The sequence below is a fragment of the Triticum dicoccoides genome, chromosome 4A (genome assembly GCF_002162155.2).
Source record: "Triticum dicoccoides isolate Atlit2015 ecotype Zavitan chromosome 4A, WEW_v2.0, whole genome shotgun sequence".
Taxonomy (NCBI): Eukaryota; Viridiplantae; Streptophyta; class Magnoliopsida; order Poales; family Poaceae; genus Triticum; species Triticum dicoccoides.
The window spans coordinates 126,164,405-126,177,827 of NC_041386.1; positions in this window are offsets into that span (position 1 = coordinate 126,164,405).

Genomic DNA, 13,423 nt, shown 5'->3' on the forward strand with positions numbered 1-13,423 from the left:
GTAGTGATTTGCTTTATTATACTAACGGATCTTACCGAGTTTTCTGTTGAAGTTTTGTGCGGATGAAGTGTTCGATGATTGAGAAGGTCTCGATGTGAGAAGAAGGAAGAGAGGCAAGAGCTCAAGCTTGGGGGTGCCCGAGGCACCCCAAGTAAATATTCAAGGAGACTCAAGTGTCTGAGCTTGGGGATGCTGGGGAGGCATCCCCTCTTTCTTCAACAAGTATCGGTATGTTTTCGGATTCGTTTCGTTCATGCAATATGTGCAATCTTGGAGCGTCTTTTGCATTCAGTTTTCATTTTTCTTTTATGCACCATGCTGGTATGAGATATTCCTTGGTTGATTTATAGAATGCTCTTTGCACTTCACTTATATCTTTTGAGTATGGCTTTATAGAATGCTTCATGTGCTTCACTTATATCATTTGAAGTTTGGATTGCCTGTTTCTCTTTACTTAGACAACCGCCATTTGCAGAATGCTCTTTTGCTTCACTTATATTTGTTAGAGCACGGGCATATATTTTTTATAAAGAATTAAAATCTCGTGCTTCACTTATATCTATTTAGAAATATGACAGGAACTGGTCATTCACATGGTTAGTCATAAAATCCTACATAAACTTGTAGATCGCTGAATATGATATGTTTGATTCCTTGCAATAGTTTTGCGGTATAAAGATGGTGATATTAGAGTCATGCTAGTCAAGTAATTGTGAAATTGAGAAATACTTGTGTTGAGGTTCGTGATTCCCGTAGCATGCACGTATGGTGAACCGTTATGTAACGAAGTCGGAGCATGATTTATTTATTGATTGTCTTCCTTATGAGTGGCGGTCGGGGACGAGCGATGATTTTTTCCTACCAATCTATCCCCCTAGGAGCATGCGCGTAGTACTTTGTTTTGATGACTAATAGATTTTTGCAATAAGTATGTGAGTTCTTTATGACTAATGTTGAGTCCATGGATTATACGCACTCTCACCCTTCCATCATTGCTAGCCTCTCTAGTACCGCGCAACTTTCGCCAGTACCATAAACCCACCATATACCTTCCTCAAAACAGCCACCATACCTACCTATCATGGCATTTCCATAGCCATTCCGAGATATATTTCCATGCAACTTTCACCATCATCATATACATGACTTGAGCATTCATTGTCATATTGCCTTGCATGATCGTAAGATAACTAGCATGATGTTTTCATGGCTTGTCCGTTTTTTTGATGTCATTGCTACGCTAGATCATTGCACATCCCGGTACACCGCCGGAGGCATTCATATAGAGTCATATCTTTGTTCTAGATATCGAGTTGTAATATTGAGTTGTAAGTAAATAAAAGTGTGATGATCATCATTATTAGGACATTGCCCAGTGAGGAAAGGACGATCGAGACTATGATTCCCCCACAAGTCGGGATGAGACTCCGGACGAAAAAATATATATAAAAAAGATAAAGGCCAAAAAAAGAGAAGGCCCAAAAAAACAAAAAAAATGAGAGAAAAAGAGAGAAGGGGCAATGTTACTATCCTTTTACCACACTTGTGCTTCAAAGTAGCACCATGTTCTTCATATAGAGAGTCTCTTGAGTTATCACTTTCATATACTAGTGGGAATTTTCATTATAGAACTTGGCTTGTATATTCCGATGATGGGATTCCTCAAATGCCCGAGGTCTTCATGAGCAAGCAAGTTGGATGCACACCCACTTAGTTTCAGTTGGAGCTTTCATACACTTATAGCTCTAGTGCATCCGTTGCATGGCAATCCCTACTCACTCACATTGATATCTATTGATGGGCATCTCCATAGCCCGTTGATACGCCTAGTTGATGTGAGACTATCTTCTCCTTTTTGTCTTCTCCACCATCATATTCTATTCCACCTATAGTGCTATGTCCATGGCTCACGCTCATGTATTGCGTGAAAGTTGAAAAGGTTTGAGAACGTCAAAAGTATGAAACAATTGCTTGGCTTGTCATCGGGGTTGTGCATGATGTGAATATTTTGTGTGGTGAAGATGGAGCATAGCGAGACTATATGATGTTGTAGGGATAACTTTCTTTGGCCATGTTATTTTGAAAAGACATGATTGCTTTATTAGTAGGCTTGAAGTATTATTGTTTTTATGTCAAATGATAGACTATTGCTTTGAATCACTATGTCTTAATATTCATGCCATGATTAGACATATGATCAAGATTATGCTAGGTAGAATTCCACATCAAAAATTATCTTTTTTATCATTTACCTACTCGAGGACGAGCAGGAATTAAGCTTAGGGATGCTGATACGTCTTTGTCGTATCTATAATTTTTTATTGTTCCATGCCAATATTATTCAAATTTCATATACTTTTTCGCAACTTTTTATATTATTTTTGGACTAACATATTGATCTAGTGCCCAGTGCCAGTTCCTGTCTATTGCATGTTTTTGGTTTCACAGAATATCCATATCAAACGGAGTCCAAACGGGATAAAAACGGACGGAGCTTATTTTTGGAAAATATGGAAAATTCGAAAGGAAAATCAACGCGAACCAGTGCCTGAGGTGGTCACGAGGCAGGGGGCGCCCCCCTAGGGCGCGCCCCTACCCTCGTGAGCCCACCGTAATGTGGTTGACACTCTTCTTTTACCGCAAGAAAGCTAATATTCGGAAAAAAATCACGGCGAAGGTTTCAGGTCAATCGGAGTTACGGATCTCCATATATATACGAAACGGTGAAACAGAGCCAGGACAGAACATAGAAACAGAGAGAGACAGAGAGACAGATCCAATCTCGGAGGGGATCTCGCCCCTCCCATACCATGGAGGCCAAGGACTAGAGGGGAAACCCTTCTCCCATCTAGGGAGGAGGTCAAGGAAGAAGAGGAAGAAGGGGGCCCCTCTCCCCCTCTCCTCTGGTGGCGCCGGAATGCTGTCGTGGCCATCATCATCATCACCGCGATCTTCACCAACACCTCTGTCATCTTCACCAACATCTCCATCACCTTCGCCCCTCTATTTACAGCGATCCACTCTCCCGCAACCCGCTGTACCCTCTACTTGAACATGGTGCTTTATGCTTCATATTATTATCCAATGATGTGTTGCCATCCTATGATGTCTGAGTAGATTTTCGTTGTCCTATCGGTGGTTGATGAATTGCTATGATTGATTTAATTTGCTTGTGGTTATGTTGCTGTCCTTTGGTGCCCATCATATGAGCGCGCGCGTGGATCACACCATAGGGTTAGTTGTATGTTGATAGGACTATGTATTGGAGGGCGAGAGTGACAGAAGCTTCAACCTAGCATAGAAATTGATGCATACAGGATTGAAGGGGGACCAATATATCTTAATGCTATGGTTGGGTTTTACCTTAATGAACATTAGTAGTTGCGGATGCTTGCTAATAGTTCCAATCATAAGTGCATAGAATTCCAAGTCAGGGATGACATGCTAGCAGTGGCCTCTCCCACATAATACTTGCTATCGGTCTAGTCAAGTAGTCAATTGCTTAAGGGACAATTTTGCAACTCCTACCACCACTTTTCCACACTCGCTATATTTACTTTATTGTTTATTTACCTTAATAGCCCCTAGTTTTATTTTCGTGGTCTTTACTTTCTTGCAAGCCTTTCCGAAAACATCTACAAAGTACTTCTAGTTTCATACTTGTTCTAGGTAAAGCTAACGTCAAGCGTGCGTAGAGTTGTATCGGTGGTCGATAGAACTTGAGGGAATATTTGTTCTACCTTTAGCTCCTCGTTGGGTTCGACACTCTTACTTATCGAAAACTGTTGCGATCCCCTATACTTGTGGGTTATCATGTACCTGAGCATGAACATGGACAAATCCTACGGAAATGTCACTCCGAGGCTTACGGAGGGCATCATGCCGGAGATAGAACTGCTCAGAAGGTATTTCAATCTGGATTTTATTGGCCTACTCTCTTCAAGGATGCTCGTAAGTTTGTCTCTTCTTGTGATGAATGTCAAAGAATAGGTAATACCGGTAAGCGTCAAGAAATGCCTATGAATTATTCACTTGTTGTTGAACCATTTGATGTTTGGGGATTTGATTACATGGGACCTTTTCCTTCCTCTAATGGGTATACACATATTTTGGTTGTTGTTGATTATGTTACTAAATGGGTAGAAGCCATACCAACCAGTAGTGATGATCACAACACCTCTATTAAAATGCTCAAGGGAGTTATTATCCCAAGGTTTGGAGTCCCTAGATATTTAATGACTGATGGTGGTTCACACTTTATTCATGGTGCTTTTCGTAAAATGCTTGCTAAGTATGATGTTAACCATAGAATTACATCACCCTATCATCCTCAGTCTAGTGGTCAAGTTGAACTTAGCAATAGACAAATAAAATTAATTTTGCAAAAGACTGTTAATGGGTCCCAGAAGAATTGGTCTAAGAAATTAGATGATGCACTTTGGGCTTATAGAATAACATATAAAAATCCTATGGGTGTGTCTCTTTATAAAATGGTTTATGGAAAAGCTTGTCATTTGCCTCTTGAGTTAGAGCATAAAGCATATTGGGCAGTTAAAGAACTCAACTATGATTTCAAACTTGCTGGTGAAAAGAGGTTATTTGATATAAGCTCCTTAGATGAATGGAGAACCCAAGCTTATGAAACTGCAAAGTTATTCAAAGAAAAAGTTAAAAGATGGCATGACAAAAGAATTGAAAAGCGTGATTTTAAAGTTGGAGAATACGTTCTTTTGTACAACTCTCGTTTTAGATTTTTTGCAGGAAAGCTCCTCTCGAAATGGGAAGGCCCATATGTCATCGAGGAGGTTTACTGGTCTGGAGCCATCAAAATGAATAACTCTGAAGGTACTAACCCGAATGTTGTCAATGGGCAACAAATAAAGAATTATATCTCAGGTACGCCTATCAATGTTGAAAGTAATATTATCCAAACCATGACACCGAAAGAACACATAAAAGAGTCCTTCTGGAACACTCCAGAATCGTGAAAATAAAGAGGTACGTGATACGATAAGTAAACGGACTCCGAAAAATCCGCAAAAATATTTTTTATCAGTTTTGGAATATTTTAAAAATTTGGAAATAAAGAAACTTCCAGGAAGCGTCCCCTGGTGGGCACAACACACCAGGGCGCGCCTGGCACGCCCAGGTGGGTTGTGCCCACCTGGGACACCTTCCGTACTCCGTTTTTCTACCATATGCTTGTCCTCCAAGATAAAAAGAATCTATATATACTTCCCGAAACTGTTGATCACCGCATCGTGAAGAAATCCTATGTTCTCTTTCCTTGCTGTTTCTGGTTAGATTTATCAAGCCAGGCATCATGTCTTCTTGCTCCTCCAACAACATGGAAGAAGATGCTTGGCTGATGAAGATCGAGACGAGGCAGGAGGAGCCTATGGATGCCCTCAAGGGAGACAAGGGCAAGAAAGCTACCTTGGATCCACTCCCGATGTCAGCACGAGAGCTGCTGGCCAAGGAGGAAGAGGATATCCTTAAACCCTACCTTCCGCATCTTACTCCCGCTGAGATTGAGGCTTTTCGCGTCATTGAAATAGTTTGCATACGGAATAAACATCTTACTCGCGAAAATATTCTGCATCAAGAGCATATCATCCATCTCCGGAGCGTCATCCGATGGCTGGAGAACCTCTTGATCCCTAAGGATAGGATCCCTTCATCACCACCATCATCTTCTTCACCACCAAAAGAGAATTGAGTATCGGGTATGGGCACTCCCCTTGTCTTCCGCCAAGCTTGGGGGAGGTGCCCCGGTATCGTATCATCCCACTATCTTTTTGCTTTTACTTATTTTAGTTCGATCATTTGCTTTTAGATGAAATAAAGTTTAGTTCGATCCTTTATTCGTTGAGAGTTTGCTTAGTGATCTATCCTTGTAATCGTGTGCAAGTTATATAATAAAGTTAGTTTGAGTTTTTTACTTTCTTTACTTTTATGTTGCAAATAAAGAAAAGAAATAAAGAAAGAAAAAGAGAAAGGAAATGAATGAAGAAAGGAAATAAATCAATAAGCTCATATACTAATCCTATGGTAGGTGATGGAACCAATAAGGAAAAGTATAAGTAGAAAATTTTATTAGAAGATTGACAAACATAGCATTAGTCAGTTATGCAACTCATGAAAGAATTAATAAGGGAAGGTAAGATTCACATATAGATATACTATCCTAGAAATCTTTTGTGATTGTGAGCCCTCATCAAAATATTATATGCCAAAATTATTGATGCTGGACAGGGAAGACAACTTAATGGTTTATGTTTGTTTATATTCACATAGAAGTCATATTGTCATAGATACTTTAACATGTGATGCTTGCCCCCTATCTTTGCTAGCTAAAAATTCTGTACTAAGTAGAGATACTACTTGTGCGTCCAAAAACCCTTAAACCCAAATCCTTTTTAAAGTGTCCACCATACCTACCCAGGGATTGAGCAAGATCCCTCAAGTAAGTTGTCATCGGTGCAAAAAGGCAATAAAAATTGCTTCTAAAAGTGTGAGATCATTTAGTGTAAGAGAAAATTGAGTGTTGTACGAACTTGGATGACAAAGAATAAAAGTGACAGACTGCATAATAAAGGTTGTCATCTTAAGGGGCAATACAACGTTAAGTTCTCTTGCACTAAAGGATTGAGCATATAAACAAATAAGGGCATGACAACCTCTGCTTCTCTCTACGAAGGGCCTATCTTTTACTTTTATGCAAAGAGTCAAAGTTTCTCTCTCTATTCATTTTATTTTTCTCATTTGACAAGCATCATGCAGTGAGGAAAGATCTAGGCACACATGTCCAGTTGAATATAGATAGCATGAGTTATTATTGTTGACATCACCCTTGAGGTGAGTATGTTGGGAGGCGAAACTATAAGCCCGTATCTTTCTATGTGTCCAGTTGAAACATTTTGTTCATGGGTACGAGGTGAGTGTTAGCAATCATAAAAGACTATGTGATGGTTGAGTATGTGGACTTGCCTAAAGGCTCCAACATGTGAGCCTTCCTGAAAAGATGATGAATTGTAGTTGCAAAGTTGACTAAGAACATAGTTTGTTGGTTTCTAATAGAGTTTTTGCTTTATACTTCGATTGTGTGATGAACCATTACTTATTCATGAGAATTATATGATAAAAGTTCTATGATAAAATTCCTATGTTTAATTTTGTTGCTGTTATAATAATCAACATGATGCTTCTATGTCCGTATTTTGTTTTTATCGACACCTCTCTCTCAAAGCATGTGGACATGTTTTTCGATTTCGGTTTTTGCTTGAGGACAAGCGAGGTCTAAGCTTGGGGGAGTTGATACATCCATTTTGCATCATGTTTTCTTACGTTATTTATAATGTTTTTATCCATAATAATGCTTTTTGGAGTAATTCTAATGCCTTTTCTCTCATAATTTGCAAGGAACACACCAAGAGTGAGAATTCCGGCAGCTGGAAATCTGGACCTGGAAAAGCTACGTCAGGCCACCTATTCTGCACAACTCCAAATGAGCTGAACTTTACGGAGATTTTTTATGGATTATTTGAGAAATACTGGAGCCAATAAACACCAGAGGGGGGCCACCAGGTGGGCACAACCTACCTGGGCACGCCAGGCCCCCCAGGTGTGCTCTGGTGGGTTGTGGCCTCCTTGTCCCACCTTCGGTGCCCATCTTCTGGTATATAAGTCATTTTGACCTAGAAAAAAAATAAGAGGAGGACTTTCGGGACGAAGCGCCGCCCCCTCGAGGCGGAACTTGGGCATGAGCACTTTTGCCCTCCGACGGAGCGATTCCGTCGGGGGAACTTCCCTCCCGGAGGGGGAAATCATTGTCATCATCATCACCAATAACTCTCCCATCTTGGGGAGGGCAATCTCCATCAACATCTTCAACAGCACCATCTCCTCTCAAACCCTAGTTCATCTCTTGTGTTCAATCTTGTTACCGGAACTATAGATTGGTACTTGTGGGTGACTAGTAGTGTTGATTACAACTTGTAGTTGATTACTATATGGTTTATTTGGTGGAAGATTATATGTTCATATCCATTATGTTATTTAATACTCCTCTGATGATGAACATGTTTATCATTTGTGAGTAGTTACTTTTGTTCTTGAGGTCACGGGAGAAATCATGTTGCAAGTAATCATGTGAACTTGATATGTATTTGATATTTTGATAGTATGTATGTTGTTTTTCCCTTAGTGGTGTCATGTGAACGTCGACTACATGACACTTCACCATATTTGGGCCTAAGGGAATGCATTGTGGAGTAGCAATTATATGGTGGGTTGCGAGAGTGACAGAACCTTAAACCCCAGTTTATGCGCTATTTTGTAAGGGACCGATTGGATCCAAAAGTTTAATGCTATGGTTAGAATTTATTCTTAATACTTTTCTCATAGTCGCAAATGCTTGTGATAGGGTTAATCATAAGTAGGAGGTTTGTTCAAGTAAGAACAACACCTAAGCACTGGTCCACCCACATATCAAATTATGAAAGTAGCGAACACAAATCAAACTAACATGATGAAAGTGACTAGATGAAATTCCCGTGTACCCTCAAGAACGCTTTGCTTATCATAAGAGACCATTTTGGCCTGTCCTTTGCCTCAAAAGTATTGCGATACCTTGCTGCACTTTTATTACTATTATCGTTACTTGCTCGTTACAAACTATCTTGCTATCAAACTACTCCGCTACTTACAATTTCAGCACTTGCAGACAATACCTTACCGGAAACTACTTGTCATTTCCTTCTGCTCCTCGTTGGGTTCGACACTCTTACTTATCGAAAAGAGCTACAATTGATCCCCTATACTTGTGGGTCATCACCGCTGTCTACCTCTCTGCCAACCCCGTTCATCATCGCCGCACCAAACATATTGAGGTGGATATCCACTTTGTTCGTGAGGAGGTGGCTCTTGGTCACGTTCGAGTTCTTCATGTGCCTACCTCTCAACAGTTTGCGGATATCATAACGAAGGGGTTGCCGACATCGTTTTTCGAGGAGTTTCGGTCCAGTTTGTGCCTCAATGCGGATGCATCAACTGTCGTGGGGTGTTGAGCACCCTATATACACGTACATATACATGTACTCTAATCTCCATCCATCTTGTTAGGGTTTAGTCTTGGTGAAGGAAATATGCCCTAGAGGCAATAATAAAGTTGTTATTTTATATTTCCTTATTCATGATAAATGTTTATTATTCATTCTAGAATTTTTTTGATAGAAAGACTGTAAGAGAACCCCCTACAGTATAATTGGTGCAACAAACCCAAATTGTAAGTACCAAGCCTTGAACCTGGGTGGGTGGGAAGGCATCAGCCCCTTCCCACCACTTGGCTATGCCTTAGTCTGCTATTCATTCTAGAATTGTATTGACCGGAAACCTAAATACATGTGTGAATACATAGACAAACACCGTGTCCCTAGTGAGCCTCTACTTGACTAGCTCGTTGATCAAAGATGGTTAAGGTTTCCTAACCATGGACATGAGTTGTCATTTGATAACGGGATCACATCATTAAGAGAATGATGTGATGGACAAGACCCATCTGTTAGCTTAGCATAATGACCATTCAGTTTTATTGCTATTGCTTTCTTCATGTAAAATACATATTCCTTCGACTATGAGATTATGAAACTCCCGGATACCGGTGGAATGCCTTGTGTGCTATCAAATGTCAGAATGTAACTGGGTGATTATAAAGATGCTCTACAGGCATCTCTGAAGGTGTTTGTTGAGTTGGCATAGATCGAGATTAGGATTTGTCACTCTGAGTATCAGAGAGGTATCTTTGGGCCCTCAGTAATACACATCATAAGCTTGCAAGCAAACGACTAAGGAGTTAGTGACGAGGTGATGTATTACAGAATGAGTAAAGAGACTTTCCCGTAACGAGATTGAACTAGGTATGAAAATACCAACAATCAAATCTCGGGCAAGTAACATACCCACAGACAAAGGGAATAACGTATGTTGTGATAACGGTTCGACCGATAAAGATATTCGTAGAATATGTAGGAGCCAATGTGGGCATCCAGGTTCCGCTATTGGTTATTGACCGGAGAGGTGTCTCGGTCATGTCTACATAGTTCTCGAACCCGTAGGGTCCGCATGCTTAACGTTCGATGATGATATTGTATTATATGAGTTATATTTTTTGGTGACTGAATGTTGTTTGGAGCCCCGGATGAGATGACAGACATCACGAGGAATCTCGAAATGGTCGGGAGGTAAAGATTGATATAAAGGACGATAGTATTCGGACACCAGAAGTGTTCCGGAGGGTACCGGGTACATATCGGGTTACCGGGAGGGGTTCCGGGCACCCCCGGCAAAAGATATGGGCCTAATGGGCCAAGAGGGGAAACACACCAGTCACCAGGGACTGGTGCACCCCCCATATGGGCCGAACCAGAGGAGAAGGAAAGAGGGGAAGGGAGAAGGAAAGGGGGGATTCGGCCTCCCCCTTCCTTCCCTCCTCCCTCCTTTTTACTTCCCCCTCCCGTAAATAAGAAAGGGGGCCACCGACCTAGGAGGAACCCATGTAGGATTCGGTCCTACTTGGGGCGCCTCTTGGTTTATCGCCTCTCCCTACCACCTATATATATATATATATATATGTGTGTGTGTGGGGGGGTGCCCCCTCGCACACACCAGACAATTGTTAGCCGTGTGCGACCCCCCTCCACCGTTTACTCCCACAGTCATATATTCGTAGTGCTTAGGCGAAGACCTGCGAGGATCACTTCACCATCACTGTCACCATGTCGTCGTGCTGACGGAACTCATCTACTATCTCGACAACTTGCTGGATCAAGAAGGCGAAGGACGTCACCGAGCTGAACGTGTGCAGAACTTGGAGGTGCCGTGCGTTTGGTACTTGATTGGTTGAAGCATGAAGTGAAGGAAATATGCCCTAGAGGCAATAATAAAGTTGTTATTTATATTTCCTTATATCATGATAAATGTTTACTATTCATGCTAGAATTGTATTAACCGGAAACTTGATGCATGTGTGAATACATAGACAAAACAAAGTGTCCCTAGTATGCCTCTACTTGACTAGCTTGTTGATCAAAGATAGTTAAGTTTCTTGACCATAGACATGTGTTGTAATTTGATGAACGAGATCACATCATTAGGAGAATGATGTGATGGAAAAAGACCCATCCGTTAGCTTAGCATAATGATTGTTAAGTTTTATTGATATTGCTTTCTTCATGACTTATACATATTCCTTTGATATGAGATTATGTAACTCCCAAATACCGAAGGAAGAACTTGTGTGCTATCAAACGTCACAACATAACTGGGTGATTATAGAAATGCTCTACAGGTATCTCCAAAGGTGTTTGTTGGGTTGGCATAGATCGAGTTTAGGATTGGTCACTCCGAGTATCGAAGAGGTATCTCTAGGCCCTCTCGGTAATGCACATCATGATAAGCCTTCCAAGCAATGTGACGAATGAGTTAGTTACAGGATAATGCATTACAGAACAAGTAAAGAGACTTGTTGGTAATGAGATTGAACTAGGTATGAAGATACCGACGATCAAATCTCGGGCAAGTAACATACTGATGACAAAGGGAATAACTTATGTTGTTATTGCGGTTTGACCGATAAAGATCTTCGTAGAATATGTAGGAACCGATATGAAAATCCAGGTCCGCTGTTGGTTATTGATCGGAGATGTGTCTCGATCATGTCTACATAGTTCTCAAACCCGTAGGGTCTGCACGCTTAACGTTCGATAATGATTTGTATTATGACTTATGTGTTTTGGTGACCGAAGATTGTTCGGAGTCCCGGATGAGATCACGGACATGACGAGGAGTCTCGAAATGGTCGAGAGGTAAATATTGATATATTAGACGACAGTATTCAGACACTTGAATGGTTCCGGAGTGTTTCGGGTATTTATCAGAGTACCGGGGGCTTACCGGAACCCCCCGGGGGAATTAATGGTCCACATGGGCCATAGGAGGGAGGCAAGGCAGCCCACAAGGGGGTGGCGCAACCCCCTGGGGAGTCCGAATTGGACTAGGGTAGGGGGCGCGGCCCCCCTTTCCTTCTCCCTCTCCCTCTCCTTCCCCCTTTCCCCCTCCAACAGAAGGAGGGGGGGGGGGGCGAATAGGACTAGGAGTCCAAGTGGGATTCCCCCCACTTGGCGCACCCCCTAGGCCGGCCTCCTCCCATCTCCCTCCTGTATAGACGGGGGCAGGGGCACCTCTAAGGCACATCAATTGTTCTTAGCCGTGTGCGGTGCCCCCTCCATCGTTTACTCCTCCAGTCATATTGTCGTAGTGCTTAGGCGAAGCCCTACGCGGATCACTTCACCATCACCGTCACATGCCATCGTGCTGACGAAACTCTCACTCGACACTTTGCGGGATCAAGAATTCGAGGGACGTCATCGAGCTGAACGTGTGCTGAACTTGGAGGTGACGTACGTTCGGTACTTGATCGGTTGAATGGAGAAGACGTTCGACTACATCAACCATGTTAAACTAACACTTCCGCTTTCGGTCTACGAGGGTACATGGACATACTCTCCCCCTCTCATTGCTATGCATCTCCTAGATAGATCATGCATGATCATTGGAATTTTTTTGAAATTGGATGCTACGTTCCCCAAGAAGAAGAAGTTCGTCTACATCAACCGCATTGAGAAACGCTTCCGCTTACGGTCTACGAGGGTACGTAGACGCACTCTCCCCCTCATTGCTATGCATCTTCGTGGATAGATCATTGCGTGTGTGTAGAATTTTTTTGTTTTCGATGCAACGTTTCCCAACAATGGCATCACGAGCCAGGTCTATGCGTAGATGATATGCACAAGTAGAACACGAAGAGTTGTGGGCAGTGTTGGTGTCAAAACCGGCAAATCTCAGGTAGGGCGGCCCAAGCTGTGAGTCTAAGGATCAATGGTAACAAGGGACAGTGGGAACATGATGTTTACCCAGGTTCGGGCCCTCTTTATGGAGGTAAAATCCTACGTCCTGCTTGATTGTATTCGATGAGTATAGGGGTTACAAGAGTTGATCTACCTCGATTTCGTAATGACTAAACCCTAGATGTCTAGCCTATAATTGTTTTGATTACCTCTACCAATTAAACCCTCCGGTTTATATACACACCGGAGGCGCCAAGGGTTTGTACAGAGTCGGTTCGCAGAAGAAGGAAATAGTACATCTGGACACCAAACTTGTTGTCCATGCATACAGGAGTCCTACCCGGACACGGGGGATAGTCTTCTGCTTTATCTACATGGCCCATCAGTCCGACCCATATCGAATAGGCCGGACACCCGAGGACTCCCTCGGCAGCCCCCGAACTTGCCTTCAATGACGATGTTGTATCCGGCTTATGTCTTCGGCTTTGCAAGGCGGGTTCTTCACCATACTCCGGATT